The 23462-nt window shown below is 38.2% G+C and overlaps 1 protein-coding gene across 5 annotated transcripts in view; it reads left to right on the forward strand.

The window, feature by feature from the left end:
- The window catches only part of ENOX1 (ecto-NOX disulfide-thiol exchanger 1), a 549814-nt gene that overhangs the window by 99837 nt on the left and 426515 nt on the right, over positions 1-23462 (forward strand). For 3 of the 5 annotated variants that reach the window (XM_081287123.1, XM_081287121.1, XM_081287126.1), the window contains one exon: positions 9156-9221. The exons of the other annotated variants lie outside the window; for them this stretch is intronic. The gene's annotated coding sequence lies outside the window, so the exon portion shown is untranslated. The remainder of the gene's footprint in view (positions 1-9155; positions 9222-23462) is intronic. 5 annotated transcript variants of the gene reach the window in all.

The following is a 23462-nucleotide window of genomic DNA, read 5'->3' on the forward strand; positions in this document are numbered from 1 at the left end:
CTGTGAGGATGGTGTGATCGCTCTTCTTGCTCTGGTTGTGTGATGGCTTGCTGTGTCAGTGAGACTGGTCACCTCATTTGCCCTCATGTTTGTTGCATAGTAATCAGGACATCAATAAGAGCAACAATCCTTTCTCTCTATTCCTTGAAAGATTGTTGCAATGATTTAAACTTTTCTCTGCATTGCAAAAATGGTGTTTAAAATAATGTGTTTACATGTGCATGTGTATGTACAGATGCGTTTGCTGTTTCCATTGAGGTAGAAATTAAGCAAGCTGAACTTGAGTTCTTTTGGTGGACTTGAATATGCCTATCACTTCCCTCATCCCTAGGTCTACAATATGGCATATGCCACCTCTTTGGTCTTCATAGCTTGTCTTCAAGAAGGATCATTTTCCTATCAGTGCACGGTGTCTCTTCCCATTCAGAAATGCCTTTGATTCCTCTTTTCTCCTTATCCCTCACATTCAATTTATCCATCACCAATTCTGTCAGCTGTTCTTTAAAAACATCTTTCAAATTCTTCCACTTTTCTTCTAATGCAGTCTCCTTTGACCCAGACTCCCACCATCAGCAGCCTCTGTGGTCTGCTTCTCTATAATCTCTTTTCTACCCAGTAGCCAGAGTGAACTTTCAAAAATGTAAAAACATTAAGACTAACCCTATTTGAAATGTTTCAATGCCTTCTTGGAGCTTTTAAACTGAAAGTCACACTTCTATCCACGACCTTCCTGGTGTACCTTCATGCCAGCTCATGTGCTCCCATTTGTTAGATTCTAGCAGAGCTGGACCCAGCACTTTTTTTATACCTTAAACATTTAAAAAATAGACTTTTTTTTTTAAGAAGAATTTTAGGTTTGAAGCAAAATTTAATGGGAAGTACATAGGTTTTCCAAATATTACCCAGGTCCCCCCAATGTTGAATAAGCCTCCCCTGCAATCAGCATTCCTACCAGAGTGGTGCATTTGTTAGAATTGAGGAACATACATTGATGCAGCATTATTGCTCAACGTCCAAAGCTCATGTGTGGATTCACTCTTGTTGTTTTCTAGTCTGTGGGTTTGGACAAATGCATAATGTCATGTACCCAACACCGTAGTGTCATAGAGAGTAGCTGTGACCTAAAAAGCCTCTTCGGTCCACCTGTTCATCCCTCCCTTCCCCCAAGCCCCTGGAAACCCCTGATTCTTTCGCTGTCTCTATAGTTTTGACTTTTCCTGAATGCCATGTAGGTGGAATCTTAGCATATGGAGCCTGTTGTGACTGGCTTCTCTTGCTTAGTAATATGCATCCATGCTTCCTCTGTGTCTTTTCATGACCTTAAGGATTCTGCTATAGTTTTTTGCTTGGCTTGGCTTTAAATTTCCATCCAATTTAATAAGATTCTCTTATCACGGCTGTTGTATTTTCTTTATAGCACTTGTTGCCCTCTTATTTATTTATTTTTCCTGCTCATCACCTCTCTCACCCACTAGAACATAAGTTCAGAGGGACTAGGGGTCTGGTCTGAATTTTTCTGGGCTCTTCTTCCCAGTACCTAGAACAGTATCTGCTGCATAGTAGGCTCAGCAAATGTTTGAAGAGGTGAATGCACACATGGCTTGAATATTAATTTCCTTGAGCTTTACTCTTCTCTCCTACATGGTTTTCAAGGTGACAAACTCTTTCATTCACTGTGCTCTGGATTTTGTTCAGAGGATGAGTCAGAAATTCATGTTAAGTCACTGAGTCTGGGAATTATTTCTTGTTCACCTTTGGCTTCTGAAGCTCTGTTGGCTGCCTGCTGAATTTAATGGGCCTCCAGGCGAATGGCAGGGTGGTAGCCTTGGTGAAATCAGTCACATTGTGAGAGAGAACAGAGGCTGTAGAAAATGATTAAGGGAAAATAACAGAAAAGTGTGATTTAACATTTATTAAGTCATACATTGCACTCAAAGCTGTGTATAACATAAAAGGGGAATTAGGAGACAAGGCTGATATAAAATGAGTGAGTACACACAAGCATACAAACATCACCCGGAGGAAGGTATTGCCTCAGATGTCTTCACTCACTGACCAAACTGTAGTCTTTTATCAAAAAATTAAGGGCTAGTTCAGGAGGGAGATGATTCAGCCAGTGCTTGTGGCCCAGTCATGCCCTGTGGGTCAGAGGGAAGCCTGCAATTTCATTATTGGTTTTTAAAGAAACTTTCTCTAAGGCTAACAGTCTTTCTAGGAAGTCCAAACCAAGTGAAGCTGAGTTAATGTTCTCATTAAAATGTTAAAGAGGCTTTATTCATGAAGGACTGAAGCTGTGATTGCTTTATCCTTGTAAACTATGAAAATACGGAGGTGATGTCTCTGGAGGCTTCCACCTAGTTCCTGTGTCAGGAGGAGCTTTGTTTAAGAGGGCTTGGCTGGATCTAGGGATGGAGTCGATCCCTGGGTTCTCTCTTTCTGGTAAGCAGTGGAAGTGGTGGTGAGGGCCACTCAATCAGTCTGTTCTCATTCTTCTGCAAGAGGTATTTGACTATTTGATCTTGAGTTCCCATTTGGAAATCATTTGCACACATGCACACACACACTGTGGAAGGAAGTATTTTCTTATTTTCTATCCTTCCTAAAAACACAGTTTGTGAGATGAGGACAGAAGAAATCTAAAGAAGTTAAAGTGCTGGTGAAAGTGAACAGAGAATCAATCTAGAAAAGCTATTGAAAATGAATGGCAGAGGGAAAGGGCACTCAGAGAGCTGGCTTTAGGAGATAACAGATGTCCCCCCACTCCTTGCCAGCCCTTGGTACTGCAGCACAAAAACAGCCGTAGAACTTTAGGTAGTGAATGCAGACGGCAAATGCAACTGTTTTTTTTCTTTCTGGAAATGACTTATAATGATGTTTGGATAACACCAAAATTATGAAGCTGCTATTTTTATGGAAACCTTGTTGCTGGAAAGCTGAAAATGAAATTTAAGGAAAAAAAGATTAAAACATACCACCTTTTCTCTAATTCCTTCTTAGTAGAAAACCCTGTTTGTTGATTGTTAGAAAATGTTTAGGTCTTTTTATATACAGACATACTAGTAGAAGTAATATCTAGGGATTGCTTAAAAGTAGTGCAGGGGGGCGGGGAATGTATTTTTATTATACCTCCTAGGTTGGTGGCTGAGGCCACTCTAACAAAAGACAGCAAGAGAGAACATAGAAATTTGCTTGAGCTTTATATGGGAAGGGGGGCTTTGCAAGGAAATGAAGACCTGAAGAACCTATTAAACTGTGGACAAGGTGGATTTGATCTGATAGTAATAATGGAGGGATGAGAGTGAAGCATGACATCTACCAAGGCCAGTGTGTTCAGATTCTTCTTGGTATCACTTGTCTTTGGTTCCTTTCTTTTGCATGTAGGGAGGGTATCTCCCACAGGAGAATATAAAGATCTGCTTCAGGAGAAGTAAGAAAATCTCTCACAAATTTTGTGAATTGCTTTGTGGGAGAAGGGTAAGAGGACACGGCAAAGACCTATTTGCCTCTCCTGTTTTCTCAAATGCCAGCCAGGGTGCCATATTTTGGGCTAGCATGTCTTAAAGCCCATTAATAGTTACTTTTATTTTTCTTTTCCCTCTACTGGGTTTTAGATATTTGAGCCTAAGTCAGATTTAGGTTGAAACACAAATGTGCTAGGGCTGTCAAAGTTTTTTCTTCATGGGTTGACTCCTCTTCAGGTGAGTTCAGGGCATTTATTAAACTGGCTACAGAGTTAGAGGCGGTGGTGTTGCAGGTTAACCCAGGATGCTCTAAAGGTTCCTAAGGAGTTGTGTTCTAGAGAGGCAATCATCCCAGTCCTGCGATATTAATGGTGTTAATGTAAAAAAAAAAAAAAAAAAAAAAAAAAAACGAAACACAAAACTCTTGATAGTTTTGAACTTCAGTGAATTCCAATTTCTGGAACACTGTTGGTGATACATAATGAAATAGATTCTTAAAAAAAAGTATTAAGAGAATCAAAGCAATAAATAACAAATTTCTAGTCTGGCTCCATGGGGTGACTTGCAATCCCTGTTTTGAGAAACTGTTGACCTGGTCTTTGAATTTAGAGGTGAATCCATAGAGATGGGGCTTCCTTGTTTTTGTTTTTTTTTTTTTTCCAGACACAGCTTAACTGGTCATGGCTCATTTTTCCTTTATCCAAGGTAGAATTCCAACCCTGTTCCTGGCCTGTGGAGTGAGTCCATTCTGGAGGCTTTTTCTTGCTTGCCCGGGAAATCTTGGTGTTTCATGATGAGGTCTTTACTTCCCAGTATGACTCAGAAGCCTCTGAAAGAGCATAATTGTAGGACAAGACATTCTGTGATAATGGGGTAGGTACAAGCAACCTTGGGAACAAACAGAAAGATTGACTAATTTGTCTAGGGCATTGTGTTTTTTTTGAGAACTCTTGTCCACTTTTCTGATTTTTTTTCCTATTTCCTCATTTGCTGTTATAATGTTAGTTATCACATCTGACTGTGCAGTATCCCTGGCAAAAGCAGCCCCTCTTCACATTCTGGTGCTTGGAGACAAGTTACCTCTGAGATTCTATGTTGACCTTATAATTAGACGACAGTGTCAGAAACCTAGGGGAAGTTTTCAAAGTCCCTCAGTGTGTGATAACAGTTTCCTCCAGCTAGGACTTCTGTGTGTTAGACTTCACATTGGTTGGATGGTTGATTGTTTACGTAACTCATCTATTCACCAGATACTTGGGGAACATATGCTGTATGCCAGGGAGCATGTATTATATCTAGGGGATGTGATAAAAAGGTGGCAAACCAGATTTACCTACAAAGTTTTACTGATAGCTCACAGGTTGAATATAAAAGCATGGAATACCTGAAGAAAACCAAATTGCTTTTCTGGAATTTGAAGAATCTGTGTTGCCAGGTCACAGCCCGCTCTGTAAAGTCCTACCTAAGCATATTTTATGTGGGAAGTAGTACCAGATACTTTATATGTTGCAATAATCTCCATATATTTATTAAGCTAAACTTATAAGACTTCCTGATGGGGCATTGAATGAGACCTTTTGTGTGCTGCGTTGTGTCTTTGTCAAGAAGCTCTCCGGTAATTCCTGCCTGCATCATTCATCTGGCTTATGCTGGTAATGCAGCATGTTTCAGTCATTCTGAGAGGGTTTGGGGATCTGCACAAAGAAGAAAACGACTAACAAAGGATTGGTTTCATGGCAGGTTGGAGAGAAAGAGGGAATGCACTTAGGGGCATTTAGGGAAAACAAAAGAGAGAATGAAACTCTTTGCCTAGTGTATTTTACATCTTTATTCCTTTTCAGTATGGCAACTGAATATTCCAGAGTTCTATGTTTTTAAAAATGCTAAGAAAATGTTAGGTTACTGTATTATTTTTAATAGGTTCTTTTGAGTTATACATGACAGTAGAAAGCATTTTGACATACTTTTGTTCTAACTCAGATCCCAGTATTTCTACTTCCCTTTCCTCTCTCCACCCACTACTCTCTTCCCTATATTGATCTTTCTGCCATTTACCCATAGTATTTCTTATATTAATTTCTTGTGGATGTTCTTTATGGTGAGATTCACTATGGTGTACTCATGTATGTACATAGGAAAGTTATGTCAGATTCATTCCACTAACTTTCTTTATGACATCCCTCGTCCCTTCCCTTCATTCTCCTTTTTCTCCTCCACTGAATTTCAGCCCTCCCCCCCACCTCCACCTTATTGTGAGTTAGCTTCCACATATCAGAGAAAACATGTGACCTTTGATTTTTTTTGGGACTGGCTTATTTCACTTAGCATGATAGTCTCCAAATTCATCCATTTACTGGCAAATGTCATAAAGTCATTCTTAATGTCTGAGTGATATTTCATTATGTATATATGCCACATTTTCTTTACCTATTCATCTGTTGAAGGGCACACCTAGGTTGGCTCCATAGCTTAGATATTGTGAATTGTGCTTCTATAAACATTGATGTGGCTGCATCATTGTAGTATGCTGATTTTAAATCCTTTGAATTTATACCCAGGGGTGGGATAGCTGGGTCAAGTGGTGGTTCCATTCCTCGTTTTCTGAGAAATCTCCATACCACTTTCTAGAGTAGTTGCACCATTTGTAGACCCATCAACAATGTATGAGTGAACCTTTTTCCCCATATCCTCGGCAAGGTAATTACTTTTTACTTCTATTATTGGTAATATCCATTCTGACAGGAATAAGATGAAATTTCAGTGTAGTTTTAATTTGCATTTCTCTAATTGCTAGGGATGTTGAACATTTTTTCTTATACTTGTTGACTGTTCATATTATATTTCTTTTGAGAAGTGTCTGCTTAATTCCTTTGCCCATTTATTTATTTATTTGGTGTTAAGCTTTTTGAGTTTGTTGTATATCCTGGAAATTAATGCCTTATCTGAGGTGTAGTTTCTCTCCTAAGGAGCAACCAATGGTTTTCTCCCATTATATAGACTCTCTCTTCATGCTCTTGATTGTTTCCTTTGATGTGAAGAAGCTTTTAAATTTGATGCCATTTTGTTTATTGATTTTAAAATTTTACTTCTTGTGTTTTAGGAGTTTTGCTAAGGATGTTCATTCCTGAGCTGAAATGTTGGAATGTGAGGCCTATATTTTCTTCTAGCAGTTTCAGGATTTCTGATCTAATTTTTATGTCTTTGATCCACTGTGAGTTGAGTTTTGTGCAGGGTAGGAAATAGGGGTTTATTTTTATTCTGCAACATATGGATTTTCCAGTTTTACCAGCACCATTTGTTGAAGATGCTATCTTTTCTCCAATGTATGTCTGTGGTGCCTTTGTCTAGTATGAGATGATTGTATTTATGTGGGTTTGTCTCTGTATCTTCTATTCTATTCCATTAGTCTTCAACTATACTACAGAGCTATAGTAACAAAAACACCATGGTATTGGTGTCCAAACAGGCAGGTTACTGCATTTTTTGAAAGCATTCTCCTAAATGACCTGACATAGGTAGAAGAATCTGAGAACTCCAGTATTACACCGGAGCTGTAGAGGAGTCCAGCATTATTCTGTGGTTTCCAAACTCTGTGCTTGGGAACACTGACTCTATGCTAATAACAGAGATTCTGCTCTGGGAGAGGGAAGGGCATCAAGGAGGGCAATATAAATGTGGGAATGTTAGTGAAGAAAAGGGTAAAGATGGAAGGAACGTATGGAAGGGCAGGAAGATGTTTGTTGGTCCTTCCTCCTCTCCCTGTCTCCTGCACACAAAGGTAGAGTGCGACAAAGGAGGGAAGGAGAGCGCTGGTTGGAGAACAGAGGGCACTGGAGGCCATAAGGGAGAAGGAAAATGAGTTAAAGAAATCACAAGGATAAGTGAGGGGGAAGGAGACAGGATAAAAACTATTTAAATGCAAGAAAAAGAACCACAGAAAGGGGCGCTCCCACTTTGGTCACACTGAGAGCCTTCAATTGCTCCCAGCAGTGCATCTGCCAAATAGCCAGTGTCCCTTGCCGAAGACATTTTCCTGACTTTTGTATTAACTTTAATGCAATTCTCTTTATGGTCCCTGTATTGCTCATTGACACTCTGCATGATCGCATAGCCAGTGTGGAGGCACAGTTCTGTTATCCCTGCCCCCTTGGCGTGTGCAGCTGACTTCCCAGGCAGTGCTTCTTATGTTTGATGTTTTCCATTCCTCCCTGTCTACAGGTAGGCAAGTTAAAAGGAAAGTGGAAGAAAAAAAAAAAAAAACCCTTTCTTAAGGGCTGCTACATAAGTTCATGCATACAAATATCCAGAGCAGCTAAAAAAAAATTCTATAAAATCACAACTACTATTTTTTTTTGAAGCAAGGTAGTTGACTCTTTTTTTGCTGGACTGCTTACTTGCCCTAACTAACCCAGTGCCACACTCACTGTACCTGTAAGTGGACTGCTTCTTGAAAGATCTTATCTTTCCTTAGTCTTTTTTAAGACTGAGCTCAGAAAACCTTCCCAGTATGCCAGGTCTGGGTCAGGTGCTTTCTAAGTGGGACACCAGTGCCCATTATTATTCCTGGTTTCCTGTGCAGTCCCTTCTTGTTAGAGCTACTAGCCATGTCACAATTTGTGTTTGTCTACTTTGGGGTCTTTGCACAGTATTTGTTATTATTGAGATCCTATTTGTGGAATGAATGATATCTGTCATCAGTATCCATAATGCTGGCCTTTTGACTATAAAATAAATTCTTCTAGTATTGGCTATACTTTCAGATATTCATTTACAATTGGTCTACATATTATGGAAAAGAAAAGGGAGTTGTCCAGTAGTAAGGGGCTTCCAGAAAGTTTAGTAGATATTTATCCCAGATTCACACAACTATAATGAAAGGATTGTGATGCTACTAGCTTCTGAATACAAGAGGATAGTCTTGAAGTTGGAAGCAATCTGTTACTTGTGATCCTGGCAACCACAGGCTTGATGCACTTTCAAACCAGGCTTCTCAGACTTTACTGCACTAGAAACCATCTAAAGAATCTTGTTAAAATGCAGATTTTGGTGATAGGTCTCCTTAGAGATGATACTGTCCGTCGACCATGCTCTGAGAAACAAGGCTTTGAAATAGTTCCCAGAAAATTAAGTTGGGATTTGTTCTAATTTGAAAATATCCAGGTGTGTTTTATAGTTTCCAGAACAACAGATTTTTCTGAACAAAAATATAAATAGCTAACTCATTTCAGCTTGGAAATTTGCAAGAATTTCCCACACTTAAAAATAGTATATCTGATCTTGGTAAGCCCCCAAATTTTCTTTTGAATGACTTGAATGGCACTGTGAGTTATACTGCCCTGATTAACTTACAGATTTATTTCTTTAGGCTTTCTTAGATGGGAAGGCTACCCAGCACTAGCCCCAGTGTAACTACCTTAGCAACAAGGATTACTTTTAACGCAGAGATATTCTATGGAAGATTGACTGTTCAAAGGCTGTGTTTATGATGAGACCTTCACATTTATTGATTGTTACCAGGTTAGCACCATGCAGAGACCTTCTGCAAGGGCATTCAGTTGGAATGGCTAGAAATGGAAAGGGCAATGTTCAGCTCAAATTCTGCAAGTGAACCTTGCATCTGCTTACATATGTTCAATCAGCTCTTTGAAATTGATGTTTGAAGTTTCTTCTAACAAGATGGCCTTTGTTTTACAGGTCCTTTGCAGCCAGCATGCTATCATATTTATAACATATGGAGAAGAGATTGTTCACCATGCTCAGGTAAAGGGATTGTGTGCGTGGCACAAATGACAAGCAGGACTAATGTCAGGTTGTCACTGTATGAAAACTGATTTGGCTTAATTATACTACTGACATAATTCCCTTACTCAAGTTATGCCTGTGCTTCAGAGAGCCCATGGTTAAACATCATGAACTAACATGCATTTAGGGAGCATCTACAAAGTACCTACAACAGGGCCTCTGCAAACAACCAGAAAAGAAACAAGACCAGTCACAGGAGATCTGTTGGCAACTTCTACAGAGTTAATATAGAACAGTTACTATTGTTCATCTTATTCCCTTATCAGAAATCTTTTTTTTCAAATTTATGTAAATATGTGAATATTGAAGGCTTCTAATTAAAGTGTTATCTCTGTCTCCTTATCTGAAGTGATCCTTCTAAATTTCCTTTGCATATTCTTTTAAAATAAATGCCTATCTCACAACTTTGATTTGCCCAAATAGGTCACCATGATTAATTTCCATTAACTTTTAGGGCTTTCTAACCATCTTTTTAGAGGATTAAACTGTCTCCATTGAGTCAATCTGCTCCTTAGGAAAGAAACCATCTTTTTTTTTCTCTGATCACCTTTATAGAACTATTGTAGATGGTGTTGATCAGTGGTGTAGGGCCCAAATCTGGCTCCATTAATTGAGCCAAAACAGTGTAGATAGACCTACACTGTGAGTTCTCTTGCCCTTGCCAATTTTGTTATTAGTTTTATTTATTTTCTGAGCCAGTTGATATTAGTTTCTTAAAACTACCTTAACAAAGTACTACAGACTGATTGGCTTTAGTAATAGAAATGTGTTGTCTCACAGTTCTGGAGGCTGAAGTCCAACATCAAGGTGTTGGTGGCTTTGCTTCTCAGGGTGAGGAAGATGCTGTTCCAGGCCACCTTCTGGTTGCCTTAGGAATTCCTTGGCTTATAGATGGCATCTGTTTTTACATTGCCTTCCCTCTCTATGTGTCTATCTCTATGTCCAAATTTTCCCTATTTATAAGAGTACCCATTCATGTTGGGTCAAGGCCTACTGTAATGACCTATCTTAACTCTATCATCTTTATCATTGTCCTATTTCCAAATAAAATTACATTCACATGTATTGAAGGTTAGGACTTCAGCATCTTTTGAGTCACACAGCTCAACTGGAATACTGTCTAAGGGAAGGGAATGTATTTACTCTTGGTATACCCTTAAAATCTAGCATAGTGTGTGCTGCTTATTATTTGTTGAATGTGTGTGAATGACTAAGAACACAACAGCCATGGTCACTAGTTTGAACAAGCAAAGTGCAGTTACCAGAGGTGGGGAGGCAGCATGCTGACTCTTACTATCCTCAGTGAACTCTTAGTTTTAGGATAGTCCAAATTAAGCAACATTATAACAGGGATAAGACTTTTCCTTTATTAGTAATAGAAAGTGGGCTTAAGAAAACAAAAACCAACCACACAAAAAACTACAACAACAAACCTCCCCAAGCCCTCTGTAGGAGCAGTCCTGCCTTCTCTGCTGGCATCACAGGCTGAACTGCCAATTTACATGAGTCCTTTATCAGTACATCAAGATATATTTCCAGCTAATTCAGGGCCATTTAAATCATACTGAGCGGGTCTATTCTTCCTTTCCAGCTGCATCACTTTGCACTTATTAAATTTAATGTTCTATTCCCTACCTTCAGTCTGTAAGTGCTGTCCTGTAACAGATCTGCCCGTGGAGCATCTTCTCCTGTTTCTATGCTTCTTCAGCTCAAAATTATTAGAAGTTATCTACTGAGTGTTCAGATTTGGGTGTTGATGAAATATTAAGATACTGATCTCAAGGAAGTACTTAAATGATCTATTCTTTAGGGATGTTTATTGGGGAAAACTTTGTGTCCAGTTGGGTTAGTACATTCTGTCCCTGTCTGTGGTTACTTCCACAAAAGGAAGAGGAAGGGTCCTGATGAAAAGAGGCAAAAGCCAGGGGCAGATTTCCTCCTGGGAATAAGTGGACAGTTTAGGAGCTCTGAATTCTTCTAAGCCCCTGGACTAGTGCTGTGTAGAGCTGTAAGGCCACAGTGTAGGTATTGACTGTGGGTCAGGCCCAGGCCTTCTTCAAGCCTGTGCTGCAGGCAGGTTGGAAACATTTACTTATAGGCTGCCCCAGCCCCACGGGGGCATCTGTGCTCCTGGCATGGGGCTTTAGGCTGTCCCATGGCCAAGGGATAACATTGGCTCTGTCAACATTGGATTTATTAGATGATGACAGGCAGTAAAATATGAAAATGAATAAAAATTTATTTCAGCATTTTCTACAACCACATTAGTCCTAAGAAAATTGGTAAATAAAGCAGCAAGTGTTTATGGCGTGTATGATGCATGTAGGCGCGGTTCCACCAAACACCGTGTAAGGATGTATAACTTCATCTTGGTGCCTTCACTGTTTAATTTTCTTTTCCATTTTCTTCAAGGGCTTACTACTGTCGATTAGAGGCCTTCTATAACTTTCCATGTGCATTCTCCTTGGTTGGTTTGTGAGGATGTCTGCAGGGCTTCATTAAAATTAAAATAATAAAATTGTTTCGGTCACACAAGTGATCAAATCAGAGTGATGGTGGGATTGTTCTTCGTTGTCTGTAGGTGGAGGAGCCCCGTGAGCTCCTGCTAATTGAAATAGCTAGCAAAGTACTCCACGGTGTGCGTGACTCAGTGATAAATAAGTGATAAATCGTACTTTAATAACTAATTTATTTTGTGTGTACCTAGTACTTTCCTGTTATTAAAAAGGAAATTACCCACGAATTACACTTTAAGAACCCTGATCACTGAAAGCTTAGCTTACTGTTGATGCCCAGTCTTTTTTTCTACTACCATTTTACATTTCTTCAGCTTTGTCAATCTTAGATTTCTGAGAAGTCGGCTCTAAGACTTTCATGGAACTGATCATAATGGATTGTCAAACACTGATTTCAAAAAGTGGAAAGTCATTTTTATATCCATCTAGTTAAGAATTAATGTGGTAGGTTTTAAAAAATCTCTTCAAGTGTATTTGTGACATTATGGAAAGTATTTAAATTCAACAAATTCTACTTTGAATCAAGATCCTATCAAATTTCCTTAGGAAATTTTTGCAATGAATAAGTTAAAATATGAATCTTAGTGTTTGCTTTCTCTGGGTTCTTCCTCTGTGTCTCTCTGATGATTCCTTCTTGGTTTCATTTAAAATTCATGAGTTTATGTTGAGTGATCCTGAGCTGATAATATAAAATGATGAAGAGGAGCAGTGGGCTCCTGCTAGGGAGCGCAGAAGCCTGGCATTCTCCCCCATCTTTTGCTGCTTCTACATTTAGTTTCATATATCTACTTTCCTTTTCCTTTGTATCTGTGACTGTCCTTTCTTCAGACTTTGCACGTTTTCTCTTAGTTTATTAGTTCATTCAGTCATTTGTCTATTTATTCATTCACCCACATATTGCCCTTCTGTCCTGTGCCAAAAATTACTCTGAGGAAGATGTCAAGTGTATTGTAATTTAGATAGGAGATAGTCATGCAAACATCATCGCTCTGATGGAGCTATCCATATACCGTATATAACTTCCATATAAAAAGCAGAGCAACTGAATTGGCTTGAGGGAGTTAGGAAATGCTTCATAAGTGAAGACTTAATTGGAGTGGAGATTGGAAAAAGCAGGAAAGAGATTGCTAGGTGGATCAGCAAGGTAGAGAGAGATCATTCCAAATGGGAAATGGGTGGATTGGCAGGGAGGTCTGAGGGAGGAGGGTGTGTTTTTATTGTTCAGAATATTGCTGGATCATACAGTGGAAGAGGGAGGTGCGGATAGGTAAGGCTTTTTCGGAACATGGAAATCAGGTTTTGAAGGTCCTTTTGTACATTACCAAGCCTTCCCGTCTCAGGCCTACAAACAACAATTGTTTTTAGTTCATCCTGCAAGAAGGCTGAGTTAAAGAAGTGCATATCTTCTGCCAGACTCTTCCTTTATGACCCTTACCCTGGTCTCACTACTTCCAAAGGAAAATCGGGCCTTTTTCACCTTTTATTTATGCATTAAATAATTTATGCTCCTAGATTAGTTTGTTTTGCTTCTCACAATTTGCTACTTTTCTATTTCCATTTTCAAAATGCTTTGGTTCTTCAAGACCTTCCTGAAATTCATATTCTTTATGAAAACTTCTGTGCTCCTTCTGAATCCCCAGAGAACTTTCAATGGACTCACTATTTTCACATACTTCTCTATATCATGTTATTTTTATAACACTCTCAGACACCCACACATTGAAGGGAAGGGCAGCATGTCTTTTTTGTAGCCTATCTACGCTGAAAGTGCAGCTTCTCATGTGTAATTGATACTGCATTGGCATTTGTTAAAAGAATGCTGGGAAACAGGGTTCCTGCAATTCGTAATGCTATTATAGAGGTGGAACTGAGGGATTGATTAATTGTCATATGGAAGAGGCAGTGGATAATGTAACATACAGATGAAACTTGTGGGGTAGAAAAATTGTCAGTGAAAGTAGAAAGATTTTATTAAAAGACAGACATAAGTACAAAAAATAGGTCCATTTTAATTGAAAATCTATAAGTATCCTCAGGCTTAGATATGGGAGGAAGACGGTTAGAAAGCCATTGAGCCACATGTGATTGACTTTGACAGTGAATGATAAATGACCCAGCAGGTAAAAGCACCTATATTGCATTAAGATGCTCTGCATCATTATACAAAATGATCTCTGGAAAGTGTGATTCAATTTCAGACTTCTCAGTTATAGATCTGGAGACAATCATGAATTCAGAAATACATTTATGAAACTCTGTTGCCACTGAACTCAAAAGACCATAATCCTATTACTTGTGGTTTTGAAAAGGGTAAACATGAGTAACTGGAAAGAGATATTGATTAAAGAAGGAATATGAGCAGGAATAATGGAATTAAAGTAATTGAGGCAATATTGGGCCTAATGGACCTTGTTCTCTTAATGCTTTCCTTCTGCTTTTGTATTGAGTTGACTCTAAGTCGATTGGACTGTGTGCACTGAAAGAGAAGAACATGATGGAAGAATTAGTATTGCTGTCTATAAAGAAATCAATCTTAATTGATGCTCTTCATTCTTAAGGAAGAGCATCAATCAGTCTGTGAAATTAATTAACTGGAATTTTTAACATTTGACTTATAATGAAACAAATGGTGAGACAAGACTTTATGCCTAGCTCAACATATATACTCAGTATTTCTTGTATTCTATTTGGTCTTCCATTGAAGACCAAAGGATATCAGGGTTTAGTTTTAAAATGACATCAGTGTACATCCTTTTGTTAGTACTAATTCATCCTGTTCTTTTTACCTGACTGCCCATATCTACAGTACTGTAAATGTGGGTTGCTCAATTTCATTGATTCTCTCTAAAGTTAGTTTTCTCACATTTCTACTGCCAGCCAGGCCAGGCCAGGCCAACTTTGTGTGACCTTGGATCCTGGATTATTTAGTGTTTTAACCACTTTTTTTCCTGTTGTTTTATTTTATTGATTTTTGTAATCGGACTTTCTGCCCTAGGCAACCACTGGAAGTTTTAATTTTTGAAATAGCATGTTGATGACAAAACTCCCTATTCAGAAAACTTCAGTGTTTTCCTTTTGTCTACCAAGTTATGGGTTCAGTGTATTTGGAGTTCATTCCCTACTGTATTGCTTTGAAGAGTTTCTGTGTTTAGGCTTCTGCTACCTGTCATACTAAATCTCCCCCAGTCCCCACCCCGATCCTAAGGGGAAAACAGGTCTGTCTCTTCATGGTATCATTCTACTTTTGAACATATACAGTGTTCTACTTGGAATCCTTCTTTTCATATCTTTATCTGTCCAATTAAATCAATTTAGCTTCAGACAATAGTGATATAGTGATTTTTTTTTTTAATCAAAAGCTGTGTTATAAAGACGGTTACTTCAGTGGTATAAAAAGTATTAGGGCCTAAAGAATCTCGGGTGCACAATACCAAAGTTGTTTTTACCTACAGTTATTTCAATAATTAGGCTGTTTTCGATCTCTATAAGTGTATAACTTTAAAACTTGAGCATCACTACAAAATGCATTTTACTATATCTCTTTTCATAAGATTGTAGTGAGCTCAAGTAAACAATGATTTCTGGATCTTAATGATCCACTTACTATGAGAAGCAAGATAAAAATACTTAAAGCCCAAGTGTGCATGAAAGAAATCTTATCTCCAGTTGATCTCTGCATCTGCTATACATTACACAACCTTTGCAAAGAAGTATCTGTAATACTTATTTTCAAACCTGAGGGTTTTTCCTCCACTGAGTTTCCTCTGACCATTCTACTCCCTTGTCTGGTGGTTTTCTCCCTCTGAATACCCTCTTTTAGGTTAATTATCAGCACAAAAACTTCTTTACTAGTTCACGTTTTAAGAATTTTAAAAGTCTATATTGAAATAAGGGCATGCTTTTATTTCCCACAATGTTCAGTGTGGGAAATGCACATTGCTAGACAATGAGTTGTACTATGTGTTAGAACAGGCAGATATTAAAACCAGATTGATCTAAATTCTCAAGTTACTATTTTCCCCACTTCCTCCTGAAGGCTTGGCTTAATGCCGAAAACAAAATTCCTAGTGCAAAAGGATGAAGAATGATCAACAGGTTTCAGGTTAAAGATGAATTCATGTGTTCCTGACCCTTCTAAAATGCCATTGAAATGACCCATTAGTTTTTGTTTTTTAAAGGCTCACACCTTTAAGAACAATAAAACATACCTACACTATAGACTTTTAGAAGCTAGGATGCAGATGGATGGGTGGTACCTTATTTAGAAGCCTGAAAAAGTAGAGTTTATTTAAATCTGGCAAAGGAGAAAGGAAGGAGTAGTCCAGTTTGAACTGATGAACTCAGCAAAAACTCAGAAACAAGAACCTCTGGAAGTAAAGGTGAAGATAGGGTTAAGAGCAGAACTATTCATTAAAAGTTCAGTTCTGCTCTCCAATTTCTGCTTGCAAGATATCAAGGGAAAGCAAAAAGTCTTGAAATATGGTGGATTATGTTGATTTACCAAACTCTAAATACCATAGTACCTTCTTCCTGTTCCTTAGCAGATAGGTTGAAATTTCACCTGTAGGAGGCTGCAGGAGACTTTCCTGGGAATCAACCTGAAAACAAAACTCAAGGAGCCTGACATCAGGGTTTCTCAAAGGAAAGGCCTAGCCAAAACAATCATGAAATGAATCCCATATAAACACCCCCAATCTTCGTGTTGACTTTCTGGTCCCCAACCCTTAAATATCAGTAGACAACCAGTGATCATCAGACATTTCAGGAAATCTTCTATCACAAGAGGCAGAAATTAAAGGGTGCAAACAGAAACCTTATAGGAAGAAGAAATCTTTCAGAAAGAAATCATTAGTATATCTGGAGAATTAAGGGAAGATATTACAATTGTGGAACACAATAGAGTATGTAATAATTACAAGGTAAAGTTAAGGAAATATCCAAGAAAGTGGAATAAAAGGAAAAAGAATAGCAAATAATATGAAAAATGCATGAAACTTAAAGGATTTGTTTATGAACTCCAGCATCCAAAATAGCAACACCAGATGGAGAAAATATGGAAAATGCAGGACAGAAAACCATCAAAGGAGCAGTGCAACAAAACTTCCCACTGCCAAATTACAGGAGTTTCCCAGTCAGAAAAGAACAACAAATCATCACGAAACTTTACAACTCTAGGATGTGCTTCAATAAATGACAGGGTAAATTAATAAAAGGAGACCCAGGACCCCAGAGACAGACCCAACATGAGAGGTGAAAAGATTCCCCAAAGTGGAGGTAAAAGTGTGTGTGTGTGTGTGTGTGTGTGTGTGTGTGTGTGTGTGTGTGTGCGCGTTCGTGCGCATGCATGTATAGCAAGAGAAGATTTTCAAATCTTGAAGAGGCTTTGGGGATAAAATGATAAGTACATGGGAAACTAACCTAAACTGAATTTAACAGTAAGTAACTCTGGAGAGGTTCACAGGTCATGCAGAAAAGGGAATGTAGTCAGAGTGCTATAGGACTCAGCATCAGTAGTTTTTCCAAAGCTCTTGTATTTAGTGTTTTACAACCAGAATTATGGCAAAATTCTATGAAGATGGGAACATGGGTCACATATCTGAGTATGAAGGATAACCTAACCCTCATCTTCCTCATTGGAAGGTCAATATACTTAATATTGGAAAACCAAGAAGTAGTAATATCAACATGTTATTTATATTTATTGCATCTCATATTTGTCTCTTACACACAGAGACTATGATACTAAATAACACAGGAAGCTGAAAATACCTATTTGGGGAGTATTCAATAGATATAAAACTTCCAAATAAAATATTTTTAAATTAGAAACCTGAACTTGCTTTTATGAATACAGCTTTTAAAATATTGTTTATATACCTGAAGTGGCTAAACACATTCTTGATCAAAATTTCAGTGATTTTTCTCTTCAGCTTCTTCTTGGTCAATGCTATATGGTTTGGATCTTAAATGCCCCCCAAAGGCCATATATTGAAGGCTTGGTCCCCGATCTATGGTGCTACTGGAGGTGGTGGGACCTAGTTGGAGGAGGTTAAGTCATTGGCAGGTATGTGCTCTTGAAGGGGATATTGGGACTCTAGACCCTTCTTCTGTTTTTCTTTGTTTCCTGGCCACCATGTGGTGATTAGGCTTCCTTTGCTACTTGCTCCACTGTGCTGCCATAGGCTTAAAGTGACAGGGCCAAGTGATTATGGACTGAAATCTCTGAAACCGTGAACCAAAATAAAGCCATCCTTTCTTTGTGTTTATTATCTCAGGTATTTTATTATAGTAACACAAACCCGACTAACATGGTATCATTGCGGTACTATAGAAATAGTGATTAAACCAACAAAAATTTAAGCCATTTTAGAAAATCCAAAGTTCTTCAACTTGGAATTTTGTAGATTTAGCCTTGGATGGTGGTACATGCCAGTCATCTCAGCAGCTTGGGAGGCTGGGGCCAGAGGATCACAAGTCCAAAGCCAGCCTCAACAACTTAGTGAGGCCTTAAGCAACTTAGTGAAACCCTGTTTCTTAATAAAATATAAAAAGGGATGGGGATGTGCTTCAGTGGTTAAGCACCCCTGGGTTCAATCCCTGGTACAAAAATAAAAACTAGTTTTAGCCTTTTTCTTTGCTAGAAAAATCTACTCTGATAATTCCAATAGGTTTCAAATCCACTTAAATTTTTTCCTGTGAAATGATTACAAGTAGAAGCACATTAATCTCAAATGTGATAGAAAAACTGAGGTGCTGCAAGAAGTCAAATCTGTGCTCATAAGTGGATGGGCAAGGCAAACTTTTACTACTGCCAGAGGGGCATGCTACCAGAATGTGGCTAGCAAGCATGCCTGGGTGGGCAGTCTGCCTGTTAATATCCCTAATGCAGCTCTGCCCTTCACCCTGCCTGGAGGAGTTTTGGGTTACAGTCTCCATGATTGGCTAATTTTAAAATTGGGGTGAGCGAAGGGAAGGACTGTAATTCAGATGCTACAATTGGATCCAATTAAGGCTATATTCTGAAAATGGACCACTGGATTTTCTGTTTCTCACAAATGGAAAGAAGTGTATGATACTGATAAAGCCAGGATTTGGAAGGCTGCCCTTTCCCCCCAACTTTCCAGACCCTTATCTTCAACCAGACGCATCTTATACACCCGGAGCTGGAACTCCTGAAGCAGCTGCATGGGCTGCTTTTCCATAGTGCAGTGGAGCTCTCTGTAGAAACCTGTTAAGTTAGTTTCCCTGGTTTCTGTGCCTCTCAGCAGAGCTTTGAGAATCATGCCTACTGGCCTTGGGGCGGCCAATAGTCAAGTAGGAACTACCCAGACACCAGCTACTCCAGACCCCACTTGGTTCTCCAAGGCTGAGGTCATTAGTATCTCATAGCATGTTTGAAACCAAGTTTTAGCACAGTGGTGTAATAGCAGACCTATCAGTTGGGAAACACCAATTTGCAGATGAGGAAGCAAATTTCAAAATAATTGCTTAAAAATTGAAGGCAGTTTCCTTTGTGTCTAGTACTATTTAACAATTGAGACTGCATTATTAATGTTCATTTAAATACAATCTAATTTTTAAAAAGCATCTCTCAGGTTTTATTAAGTCTTCCAGACAGTTTGCCTTTCAACTGTTTTCATGAGATAAGATGTGAATATATATAATTGTGGAATATGGTCTACTTCTTAAGTATAGAGACTAGTCACTTTGTGGATTATCTACATGGCATCTTATACCTCAAGGATTAAGATAAAGATAAGAATAGCAAATCTAAAGATAGCAAACTTTATTTTAAAATAAAGAGGTTGAAATCAGTGAAAAGTAGCACTTGTGTTTTGAAACTTCACTTGATTATTTTCCTGCTGTCTCTTTAACATGCTCCTAGGGAAGTCACTAATGATATTTTAAAAGAAGAGTTTGGAAACCGAGAGCCACTCTTTCACCAAATTAGCTGGAAAAGAAGAAAGGCACTTGATAATCCACAGTGGAGAACCCTGCCCCTCTGTGGTAGGGACTGAGAACCTGCAGGTCAGGTTTGGCGCTGTCTGTATTCAAGTCTGGAATTGGAATCATGGAACTTTAATTCACTGCTCAGCTAATGGGCCTGCTGATTTGCTCTCATTTTTCCGGCTTCTAATATGTCCTTAAAACCTTTACAGGGGCTTTATACTTTTAGCCTGAGGTCTCTGTGCTTTACATTTCCCTTTGTTTTTTAGACACTTAAATCACCTCACTCTGTTCCATCTTCTGAGAGGTTCAGAATAATATATGATATGCACTGAATAATTTGGATGAAGCTTATGACATGTCTTGATGATGTTCAACTACTCAAAGTCCTAGGAAACAGTTCCAGCTTGCATTAGCACAAGATTAATGCAGGTGAACTTTATAAAGTCTTAATTTTTAAAAAATTTACATTTTTACAAGTGATGATTGAAAAAAACTATAGTATTCTTTCAGCCCACATTACTGATTACAATTGCAAATATCTGCAAAAAGTGCTAAAATGGCTTCTCACTGTTCCATAAGAATCTGAATATTATTTTACTCATTTAATGGCTATTAAATATTTTAAAAAGTATTTTCTAAAAATATATCCATAACTATATGTAACATGTGCATAACTCATAATGGGAAATGTATTATGATATGCATGCATAATAATACTTGCTTAGACAGGTTTATATTCTAAGAAAATTTGACAAGAGGAAATTCAAGTTTTTGAGAGATTTCTTATTTGAGACATCATTATGAGAAAAGGTAAAAATAGGGGTGCTTTCACATGAAGTCAAGATAGTAATTATTCAGGTAGTTACTATCATTTTCTCCAGGATTTTCTGGATGTGAATTACAAATGGTAGAAAAATGTGATAAGCTAGTTATTTCCAGGGTGGGACAAGGAAACCCGTCAGCCCTTGAACTTTTCCAATGAAAAATGAATATGTGTCAGTTTTTTAATCATAAGAGATATCTTTTCTTAGTGGAGATTCAAAGGAGAGCAGGAATATGTCCTCCTAGAATTAATGGCAGCTGAGGGCTTACCAACCTCTGCAAGCTGGGGAGAACAAGGGAGTAGGGGGCAGCAGTTGGAAGGAGAGTCAAGGGGATTAACTGTTGGATTTGTAGATCTGGGATAGAAATTTAATTTAAGGAGAAACAGTTGGAACATTTGGCAACATGATCAAAATGACATTTAGGGGAGATGATTCTTACTTTGGACTGTAAAATAGCTCAGAGAGTAGGAAGATGGCTGGCACATGATAAGAAGGACTGCCAAAGAGGGAGGGAGAAGGGTTTGACTTGGTGACAGGATTGATAGAGAAGACAGAAGATAGAAGAAGTTACAGATAACTTAAGTCAAGCCTGGATTGCTGCCTTGGAGCAATCTCTACCAATCAATGAATCAATAATAAATAAATGAATGAATGAATAAATAAACACACACACACACACACACACACACACCCCTGAAACAAAAGCAGTGTATCCAGTAGATTATCCAGCAAATATCCAAATACTTTCTGCAATAGGTCAGTTCTCTTTCCAGCTCACAAGTTTTAGACCAGAGGCAATGGAACAGTTTGCAAAATATAGAAATTTGCTACATTAATAAATCTTTCCTGCATATGTTACTACCTTCCCTGTTGCTTCACCTAACCCAGAAAATCCTCCTGACAAATATAAATAAAGGAGCATGGTAAGAGAGGTCAGGGAAGGAAGCGGAGGTCTGGGAGCATCTGTGCACACACAGGAATAGGATCCCAGTGTATGGATGAGCATCCATCACAACTGAGGAAGGAGAGGAGCAGAGGCTTGGAAGAAAATATTATAGGCTGCTCTATGGAAAGGCCAGGGACAAGAAGACAGAGAATGGTTGGAATTTCAAGTTTGAAATTGTTTGATCTAAACTTTAAATAAGATATTTGCTTCATTAAAGTAGACTGATTTGTGGTTTTAGGCTATAAATAGGGCACAGTTCCATCAAGAATAGCATCCACAGAAAATTCACAATTTAAATATAGCAGGGTGAGCCCCCAAACTGGCATGTCTGAGCAGTTTGGAATCACCAGAAAGGTTTTCATGAACTTCTCTTGTTGAACAAACACAGTTCATCTTTATTCTTCTTAGAGTTGACTGAAATTTTTAGAGTGAGTGTTAGGAAGGAAATTTTCAATAAAAAGTAGAGCAGTTATTGAAAGAATATATTAATTTCTACATTGCAGTCAAAATCAACCAGCTCTCATCCATCTATCAGAAGGGATTATGATACTGTGTATTTTAAAAAATTCTAAACTAGAAATTCTTTTGAATATGTTTATCAGTAAGTATTCACCAGAGAAATGGAATCTACCTGTATATCATGAGCATGTATATGTATTGGTTAATGATGATTGTAGGGAATTGACTCATACAAATGTGGAATCCATCAAGTCTCAAACTCATGGGCTGGCCAGCAGTCTGGGAATTTGAGTTGATTTGTACCCTTAAATCTTCTGGCAGAATTTCTGTGTTAGTCTTGAGGCAGAATTTCTTCTTTCCCCAGAAACCCAATTTTTGTTCTTAAGACTTTGAGTTGCTTAGACAAGACCCGTCCACATTATCAAGAGTCATCTCCTTTATCTAAAGTGAACTGATTATAGATGTTAGAGACATCTAAAAACAAAATACTTTCATGGTAACGTCTGACCTCTTGTCAGACCCAGGCAACAATTCAGCTCACAGCCTAGCCCATGTGACACAAAGTTTTGTAGTCACAAATATCTTACTTACATAGCAAAAGATCAGAGTCAGCTTTATTTGATAGGATTTCCTTAATGTTGTGATCTTAACAACAAAGAACCTGTGAACAATGTAGTGGAATGTAGTGGTGGCAGTTTTAGTTTATTTTTAGTTTATTTTTCTTTGAAATTATTAAATAAAATAATTTGTCTAAAAATCTGGGCAATGTTAGCACCTTACCTTTGCCCCACCCGGCACCACATAGCCTTGTCTGCTTTGCTTGGTGAGTTGGGTGGGCAAGAGTTATGCAGATTTTGGTGGAGCTGGATTATTGACTTCTCAAGTTCTGCAGTGAGCCTGCTCAGCTGACTATATGACAGTCACATGGGATGTGGGGAGTTAATATTTTCTGGGAAGAATTTTAATGTTAGAATTTACTGTCTTTTGCTCATATAAATTTGAAGGCTTAATGTTATGCTCTTCTGGTTATTTGCATTTAATATGCATGCAAATTCACAATGTATACTATGTGCTGAGAACATAATTTATAAATCGGTACTTTCCCTGGTTGTTAGCAATTTTGGCTGCTTTAAAAATTAATACTTTGAAGAAATATATGTTTTCAAATTTATTTGTAGTATCTTTAGTTCCCAGCGAAAAATATGTAGTGCATTCTCTATCGGAAAGGTAGACCTCTGCCGTCTCATTCTCTTGGGTTTAAAAAAAGTTGTGCATAATGGTGAAGGTTAGAATGCTTTCATTTATCTTCCTTATGAATGGGTTTGGATTAGGTGCTGCAGAAGTTTGTTTCTATTAACAATGCTGAAAAATATGTGTTTCTGAAGGATGATTGCAACCTGCAGTATTCTGGTACAATCAGGGGTGAGTCACTTCAGTGGTAAACACACTTTGAGTAACAGAGTAGAATATTATGCTTCTGAGTTGAAGATCTGTTTACAGCATC

Source organism: Spermophilus citellus, assembly GCF_964194105.1.
Source record: "Spermophilus citellus genome assembly, chromosome: 1".
Taxonomy (NCBI): domain Eukaryota; kingdom Metazoa; phylum Chordata; class Mammalia; order Rodentia; family Sciuridae; genus Spermophilus; species Spermophilus citellus.